This window comes from Magnolia sinica, chromosome 4, assembly GCF_029962835.1.
Source record: "Magnolia sinica isolate HGM2019 chromosome 4, MsV1, whole genome shotgun sequence".
NCBI classification, from domain to species: domain Eukaryota; kingdom Viridiplantae; phylum Streptophyta; class Magnoliopsida; order Magnoliales; family Magnoliaceae; genus Magnolia; species Magnolia sinica.
The window spans coordinates 77,959,939-77,969,422 of NC_080576.1; the positions used below are offsets into that span (position 1 = coordinate 77,959,939).

The 9,484-nt window shown below is 41.6% G+C and overlaps 1 non-coding gene across 1 annotated transcript; it reads left to right on the forward strand.

The window, feature by feature from the left end:
• Nucleotides 1-8,923: 8,923 nt before the first annotated feature.
• On the forward strand, nucleotides 8,924-9,030 carry LOC131244968 (small nucleolar RNA R71). Its single transcript, XR_009170733.1, has one exon. It is a non-coding gene; the product is annotated as a small nucleolar RNA R71 (small nucleolar RNA).
• The last annotated feature ends 454 nt before the right edge of the window (nucleotides 9,031-9,484 follow it).

Below are 9,484 nucleotides of genomic sequence, written 5' to 3' on the forward strand. Positions count from 1 at the left end.
ACCGTCAAATGGATGGACGGAGTAGATATACATTACATACACCAGGGTGGGTCCCACGTGGTGGACCACCCACTCCAATCCTCTCTCTCTTTATATTATATAATATTATACATTATATTATATATACAATACATATACACCAGGGTGGGTCCCACGTGGTGGGCCACCCACTCCAATCCTCTCTCTCTCTTTATATATATATATATATAGAGAGAGAGAGAGAGAGTCTGGATGCCTAGGATGGATGGTGAGGATTTAAAATCCATACACTGTGGCTGGGGTCCACACATGATGAATGGTGTGGATATAAAACATACCTCATGATCGATCCCATACACGTGTGGATATGAAACACACCTCATGATCCAGACCCACCGAACTTGCTAATTGCAAAACAGCAACTAGGTGCTGCTCGTCAGATGGTGGTTTCCACTTAAGATTTGAATCTACTGCAATGGATGGATGGTGTATATATAAAACACATACATAAGCTGGGCCCAACAGACCTTGCTGACGTCACAACAGTGCGTCCCTGTCCACTGCCCAAGTATAGGGTTGTGATGTAGTAATAAACTCGGTGAGACCGAGGTCGAATCCTAAGGGACTGATACCTGTACGTTACCTGAAACTAACTAGAAATAGGACTAGCCTAAGATGAAATCTAAATCCAATATAAAGTGATGAATAATGGTGAGAGATTAATTTAAAACTTAAGGAATTCAAAGGAAGGAAGCTAGGGATTCAGAGGATCCACTTGTAGAGATCAGGGAGATCTTATGCCTGCATCAAGAATCATAGAAATTAAACTGAACTTATTTGATCTAGTTTTCACGAGATGAAAGGTATCTGAATTAGAATGGATTCCATCACCAAACCATGCCCAGGAGACAAGGCAAACAATAGAATTAAACTAATTACCAACCAATCAACAATGCCTGAAGGTTAGGAAGGGTACCGTCATCCGACCATGCCCATGAGACGATGGTGAACAACAGGGCTTCCTAACGTTATAAACATCAAAAGGAGGAAGAAATACTCAAAGCCATCGCAGATCTATTATAATTTCAGTCACAACAAAACATTAAAAACTGAAAGCATTCCCATTAATCAACTAGAATCAAACGTCAGTTCATAAACATGAATCCAAAACGAAAAATCGCCCCATCACACTACAAGCTTCACCTCTTAGCCCTAGCTAAGAGGTTTAGCTAGACATGGAAGGCTAGATCTCTTAAAAATAAAATAAACAAAGTGAAATAATAAAAGAAAGAAATAACGAACTCTCAATCTTCTCTCTCTCTCTCTCCCTTGCAATCATCCAAGCCACCACCGATTCCTCTCCTTGAATACTTCATGTCCAGCCCAGATCTAGCCAAAGGAGCCCCCACTCTTTTCTCTTTTTCTTTCTTTTATAGGCCAAAAGGATGTCAGCTCAGAGAGAGCGGAAGCTCCTTATGCACGTTGCTGGAGTTGGAACCGTCCTTTCTTCGCAGTCCGAATCGTAGCAGGAATAGATTTCTTACGTTGTTTTTCCGGTGGGGCCCATTCTTGAATTCAGACAGGAGATCCACTCCGTTCACCAGATTCTCCTCGAAATTTCAACCGGAGATGGTCGGTTTTGGATCAAATTTTGCGTGACCCATGGAAGAGATCAGCTGCAACAGTTGTAAGGCAGTCCGTTTGTGACCATTGAAACCAGCACCTACGCATGTATGAGTGCATAAAGACAACATGGGTTTGGCTAAAGCAAGCCCCTTTGCATGATGGGCGGTTAAGATCAGACATCTGATCATCCGCCGCAAAAACCGAACGGCTTCCGGTTGCGAAAACAGATTAGCGTCATTGACGCTGTGGCGATGGTGGGCCCCACTTTACTGTCTTTTTAGAAAATCCAAGCCGTCCACTGCGTTCTACTCGAAAAACCAGGTGGGAAGCACTACTTTTAGATTGATTTTGGTGTGGCCCACAAGCCGGTTCAGTCCACCGTCCATCTTCCGTTTGAACTGCCAGGAACCCATCCGTACTGTTTCTTGGAATTTTGTCACCTAGGGCTTGGTAATATGGACCATGGAGTTCGAGTGTATGGTCAGGATCAGTGTTCTGGGGAGCGAGTGGGGCCCACTGCACTAGATCAACGTCCGCAGAGGAGGACGCTATTTGTGCCGTAATGGTCGGGTCAGCGCATGTTGACCGGATTCTCTGGTCCGGTGCGGCTCGCGAGTGCATGCACTGAATGCACGCACACCCTCATGTGGGGTTCACTGTGATGTTCGTAAGGAATCCGTACCGTCCATACTTTTCCTCAACCAATTTAAGGCGATGACAATGAAATTAAAGCGTATCCAAATTTCAGGCGGGCCCCAAATCATGATTTTAGGGGCTGATCTAGCCGTTGGGCCACTTCCATATGGATCCGAGGGTTCAAATTTTATGTGTATGGTTAATTTATATTCTTCGGGCCCTGTGTAAAGTTTCAAGTCGACCAGATGGTGGGAACTCTGTGATCTTGCATTCTGGCTGATTTTTGGGCTACTTGAGCTTCAGTTTCTAAGTTTTCTCGGATCTCTGGCATGTAAATCCATTGATCTTGGTCCCCTGGGGTCCATCCCTTGCCTTGGTGCATTCTGAGCGTTAATTCCATGCTTTCAGCATCCTTTTTCAGCCCAAGCTCCTAAAGTCACCTTGCAACACAAAAACGATTAAAATAGTTTGTTAAATAGTATCATGTTTATAAATGCAGGCAATAACTGGGTCTAATATGCAATTTTTAACCCTCAACACAACCCCCAACCAGCATTTTGCTAGTCCCAAGCAAAGCATGTGGAAAATAAGTTGAGAGTTATAGGACAATCTCTAAAAACTTAACTGATTTTTTATTTATTATTATTTTTTTTTAAACAATCAAGATACTAGAAGTCTAAGATTCATGAATGTTGGGTTTTACATTCCCTATACTCAAGCACTCTGTAGATTTCATAACCAAGATCAAAGAATTAATCCAACAATCAGAAAAATTCTAAACGTTGAGTTCCATGGGTGTATCGTGTAATCACGGCTTACCATCATTAAGGGATCCAATTGTCAAATTTCTATGATACATTGATGATCGAATGAGTATTCAAGACAACTAAACCTAAACTAGAAATGGCCATACAATTCTTTTTTTTTCTTTTTTTTTCATTCTTCCAGCTTTTGATTTTTCCATCGAGGGGACAAGGAATCGCGTCCACACCTATAAGGAACAAACCTATGTTAAAGATCGTACACCCAACCCTTTCTTGATTACAACTATTTTTTTTTAGCTGGGTATTCTTTTTCTTTCTTTCATTCATTCATTCTACTTCTTCTTTTTTTTTTTTTTTATATATTGAACAAGATGGACAATTCCCCAGGTTAGTTCCTTCCATGCTTAATGATCATCAATGTTATAATTCAATATTGGACTGAAACCTTAATGTGCAAGCGAGATGTGTCCTGTGAATTCATGACTCAATCAATGTTTACAACTTCTAATAATGGATTAACAATTCAAACTTAGCTGTAAAATCTAACAGATAACTGAATCCAAGGGTCATAAATTACCAACATCATGTATATTGCAATTTCAAGTGTCCCAGATGGCCATCAAAATGACTTTGAATTCATACGAAATTCCAGAAAATTTTAAAATTTTCACAATTTTGACAATTTTCGCTCAAGAGTAAGAAAACACTGATTAGGAAACCTAATCTCCCACCCCCAACCTAAGATCTACATTGTCCTCAGTGTAAAAGAAATAGGCATGCAATGCACATGGGACAACGAAAATATAAGAGGAGTGATGGAAAGATAGTACCTAGATGAAAGAATCAAGAGGCTTTCCAAAGATATCTACGTAAGAGCGGGTCAGCACAAGAGAGAAACCAACAGAAGTAAAATAACAAAAATAAAATCCTACCTATACCACTTTCGCAGGTGCTCTCGATTGCATTTAGCATATGCAATAAGCCTTTAAACCCCTAGGTTGCCCCTAGTGGACGAGTTGTAGTCTCGTGAGGGTTTGTAGTAATGTTACCCACAAACATTGAACTAACTAATGATGAAAACGAAATGAAATGAAGAGTTGGGTTACCTCCCAGGAGCGCTAAGTTTACCGTCTTCAGCCAGACAAATAAAGCAACTACCCTAGTCCTATGAAAGCGATAAACCTACATATACCTCCATCAGACTAGGAGAACAATCCTGGTAAACAGGAGCAGTCAGGGGCATGGACATGTCCTCTGAATTAAATTTCTCGACAAATGGTTTCAATCGATGTCCATTGACTTTAAACTCCTTGTCATTGTCGGGATCTCTTATCTCAATGGCACCATGAGGAAAAACAGTAACAACAATGTAAGGGCCGGTCCAACGAGATCGAAACTTACCCGAAAAGAGATGTAATCGAGAATTGTAGAAAAGGACCTTCTGACTAGGCGTGAATGATTTTCGCAAAATGTGTTGGTCATGAAATGCTTTCATCTTGTCCTTGTAAATTCTCGAATTATCGTACGCATCGTTATGAATTTCCTCAAGTTCATTCAATTAAAGTTTGCATAGCGAGCCAGCGCTGTCCAGATTGAAATTAAGATTTTTGATCGCCCAGTACACTTTATGTTCCAGCTCCACAGGCAAGTGACAAGCTTTCTCATAGATAAGTCTAAAGGGAGACATTCCAATAGGGGTTTTAAAGGTAGTACGGTATGCCCATAAGGCATCGGTCAATCGGATTGACTAATCCTTACAATCAGGGTTAACCGTTTTCTCCAAAATATGTTTAATTTCCCTATTAGAAATCTCAGCTTGCCCACTTGTCTGTGGGTGGTACAGGGTGCTCACCTTATGAGAGATACCGTATTTCTTCATTAAGCTCTCAAATGGTTTATTACAAAAGTGTGAGCCCCCATCACTAATGATGGCTCGAGCCATTCTGAATCGAGAAAGGATGTTTTTTTTTAGGAATTTAATGACCGTGTGATGGTCATTAGTTCGACACGAAATCGCTTCGACCCATTTAGTGACATAATCCACGGCGAGCAAAATATACAGATTTCCAAACGATTGGGGGAATGGTCCAATGAAATCGATGCCCCAGCAATCAAATACTTCAATGATAAGGATGGGATTCAAAGGCATCATATTTCGATGGGACAATGCTCCAAATTTCTGACAACGCTTACAAGCTTTGCAAAACTCATGAGTGTCCCTAAACATAGTGGGCCAGTAAAAGCCACACTGCAGAATCTTGGTCGTGGTCTTTTTAACAGAAAAGTGACCACCACAGGCCTGTGAGTGACAGAAGGAGATGACGCTCTGATGCTCATCATCTGGTACACATCTCCTTACGATTTAGTCTGGGTAATATTTAAATAAATAAGGATCATCCCAGAAAAAGTTGCGCACCTCAGTGAAGAATTTCTTCTTATCTTGCGCAGTCCACTGTGTCGGTATGGCACATGTAGCAAGATAATTAGCAATATCAGCAAACCAAGGTGAATGAGAGACTCTGAACAATTGTTCATCAGGGAACATGTCATTAATATGGGTCGTCTCAAGGGAATCAGAGGTATTAAGGCGAGAAAGGTGATCGGCCACAACGTTTTCTACTCCCTTTTTATCTTTAATTTTCAAATCAAATTCTTGGAGTAGAAGGATCCATCTTATCAGGCGGGGCTTAGAATCAATCTTAGAAAGAAGATATTTCAATGCCGCATGATCTGTATAGATAATGATCTTAGATCCGATCAGGTAGGACCTAAATTTGTCTAAGGCGAACACTACGGCTAAGAGTTCCTTTTCCGTAGTTGAGTAGTTCACTTGGGCCAGATTTAAAGTCCTACTCGCGTAATAGATGACGTAGGGTCTCTTATCTTTTCTCTGGCCTAAAACCGCTCCAAGAGCATGATCAGAAGCGTCACACATAAGCTCAAAAGGAAGGCTCCAGTCGGGTGGCTGCATGATAGGTGCAGTGGTTAACGTGCCCTTAAGTTTGGTGAAAGCTTCCTGGCATTGCTCAGTCCACTCGTACGGAGTATCCTTTTGAAGAAGATTACATAAAGGACGAGAGAGGAGACTAAAGTCCTTTATGAATCGCCTATAAAATCCTGCGTGTCCTAAGAAGGATCGCACGTCTCTGATATTCTTGGGTGGAGGTAGGTTAGAGATAAGATCGATTTTTGCCTTATCTACCTCGATTTCCTTGGACGAGATGATATGCCCAAGGACAATTCCCTTATGAACCATGAAATGGCACTTCTCCCAATTAAGTACCAAGTTCTTTTCTTCACATCTTTTCAGCACACATTTAAGACTTTCCAAGCACTTGCTGAAAGATGGACCGTAAACAGAGAAATCATCCATGAAGACCTCTAGATATTGCCCCACCATATCAGAAAAGATACTAAGCATACATCGCTGAAAGGTGGCAGGGGCATTACATAGTCTGAATGGCATCCTTCGGTAGGCAAAGGTGCCGTAGGGACATGTAAATGTGGTCTTTTCCTGGTCTTCAGGGGTTATCTCTATCTGGTTGTAGCCCGAATACCCGTCAAGGAAACTGTAATAGGAATGACCAGCTAACCTTTCCAGGATCTGATCAATGAATGGTAAAGAAAAGTGGTCTTTCCTCATGACGGTATTCAACTTCCTGTAGTCAATGCACATTCTCCAACCAGTAGTGACTCTAGTTGGCACGAGTTCATTATTAGCATTGGCTACAATGGTGATTCCGGACTTCTTAGGGATCACTTGACTTGGACTCACCCATTGACTATCAGATATAGGGTATATGATACCCACGTCCAATAGTTTAAGAACCTCGGCCTTAACCACTTCATTCATGTTTGGATTTAATCTACGTTGTGGTTGCCGAGTAGAGCATTATCCTCAAGATATATGCGGTGAGTACAAATTGAGGGATCGATTCCCTTAAGGTCCGCTATCGTCCATCACAGGGTTCCTTTATGCTCAATGAGAGTAGAGATGAGCATACTCTCCTGTTCTTTCTCCAGGTGGGCAGAGATCACCACCGGGTATGTCTCATCTTGACCTAAATAACCATATTTCAAATCAGAGAGTAAAGGTTTTAGGTCAAGCTTTGGCGGCTTAAGGTTAGACGGTAGAGGCACTACATCGGTTTGTGGCAATTCTTCAAATTATGGCCTCCACCGGTTAACTTCAAGTACCGGTGTAGTATCAAGCAAGGCGCACGTCTCCCTAATCATGTCATCATCAAAATCATGGGAGTGGGCCAGGCACGTCTCTAGATGGTCAGAGGATAAGGTCAGAGGTGTCGTATCTTCCACGAAAGAGTCAATCATGTTAGTGTCGTGGAAATCGTCATCATCCTCTGAGTTGCTACCGTTATTGAAAAAGATGTTTGACTCCAATGTCAAATTTTCAAAAGACATAGTCATGACACCATTCCTACAATTGATAATTGCATTTGACGTGGCAAGGAATGGGCGACTAAGAATGACGGGAATCTGAGTGCTCATGTTATTGATGGGTTCGGTGTCCAGGATGATAAAATCTACAGGGTAGTAAAATCTATCGACCTAGACTAACACATCCTCAATTATCCCTCTTGGTATACGAACAGAGCGATCAGCAAGTTGTAGTGTGGTCAGGGTGGGTTTTATCTCACCCAAATCTAACTGTTTGTATACTAAGTAGGGAATCAGATTTACGCTCGCTCCTAAGTCAAGAAGTGCGTGATCAATTCGATGGTTCCCGATTACACATGATATAGTTGGGCTACCGGGATCCTTGAATTTCTGCGGCACGTCTTGCTTCAAGATGGCACTCATTTTCTCAGTCAAGAAGATTTTCTTTTGAATACTTTGCCGTCCTTTGGTCGTGCATAAGTCTTTCAGAAATTTGGGATATGAAGGAATCTGTTTCACGACATCAAGTAGAGGAATGTTAACTTTCACTTGTTTCAACACCTCCAGAATATCCTGAGAGTTAGAAAGACGTTTTGGTGCAACCAACCGTTGGGGGAACGGAGTAACTGGTTTCTCTAGAAGTTTCGGTTCTAATTTTTATGGGGCATCACTAGATCCATCATTGTTGTCCTCTTCTGGTTCTTGAGGCTCTTCGGGCCTAACCGGAAGAGTTTTATCAATGATCTTTTCACTCCTAAGAGTGGTGATGGATTTAGCATGCCCCATCTGATTTGAAGAGCTGGGATCACTAATCTCGTACTGCGGTTTAGGATTGGGGAGAGGTTGTGCAGGAAGCATCCCCTTTTCTATAACCGTCATACGAGAATCTATCTTTTGCATAAAATCTGTAATTCTCCGCATTGCCTGAGCCAGCTCTTGTATGGAATTTTGAACCGGTTCCTCTTGAGGTTTCACTTGATTTGGATTTTGATTGAAGAAACCTTAAGGGGTAGGTGTTTGTCCATTCCTCCAACTAAAGTTTGGATGATTTTTCCAACCAGGATTATAAGTATTGGAGTTAGGTCCAGTAAAAGGTCTTTGATAGTTGTTTACGGCATTGGCTTGTTCATTCAACACTCCTCGAAGGCAGGTATTGTAGGACAATTTTCAGTTGTGTGAATGTTGCAATCACAGATGCCACAAACAATTTCATTGACCTTATCCTTCTTCCTTCCATGGCCTCAATTTTTCTTATGAGATTATTCACTTTATACTTGAGATCATCTTCTTCTTTCAGGAGATACATTCCGCCTTTCTCCTTAGATTGAGTTGGTCTAGATGTGGTGTTTGATTTTGGGTAATAGTCCCAAGATTGTGTTTTTTCAGTCAGACTGTCGAGGTAGTCCCATACCTCGTCGACATCTTTATTAATGAACTCTCCATTACACATTGTCTCGACCATTTGGAGCATGGAAGGTGTCAGTCCATCGTAAAAGAAATTTGTAATGCGCCACGTTTCAAATCCGTGTTGTGGGCATGAACTGACCAAATCTTTGAACCTTTCCCAACATTGGAAGAATGTTTCATCTTCCTTTTGGGCAAAGTTCATGATTTCTTTTCTGAGGGTAATCGTTTTATGATGTGGGAAGAATTTTTTTATGAATTCCCTCTGCATGTCGTTCCATGTGCCAATGGATCTAGGACGCAGTGAATGTAACCACGTCTTAGCCTTCTCTTTTAAGGAAAAAGGAAAGAGTTTCAGCCTGATTGTATCCTCAAATACATTAGGAAAATATAATGTAGCTATAATCTCATCGAACTCATTCAAATGTAAATATGGACTTTCTGATTCAAGTCCATGGAATTTGGGAAGGAGTTGGATAACTCCTGGCTTGATGTCCATTTGTCCTGTGTTTTCATGGAAAATCATGCATGAGGGCGTACTCACTCCCGCCGGTTGTAGATAATCTCGTAAAGTACGAGGTGAGGGTGCCTAATGCACCTCATTCTCATCTTGGGTATCCTCCACCCTGGGTGGAAGTAGAGGAGGTTGGTCTTCAGCCATAACTTCAATTAACTCA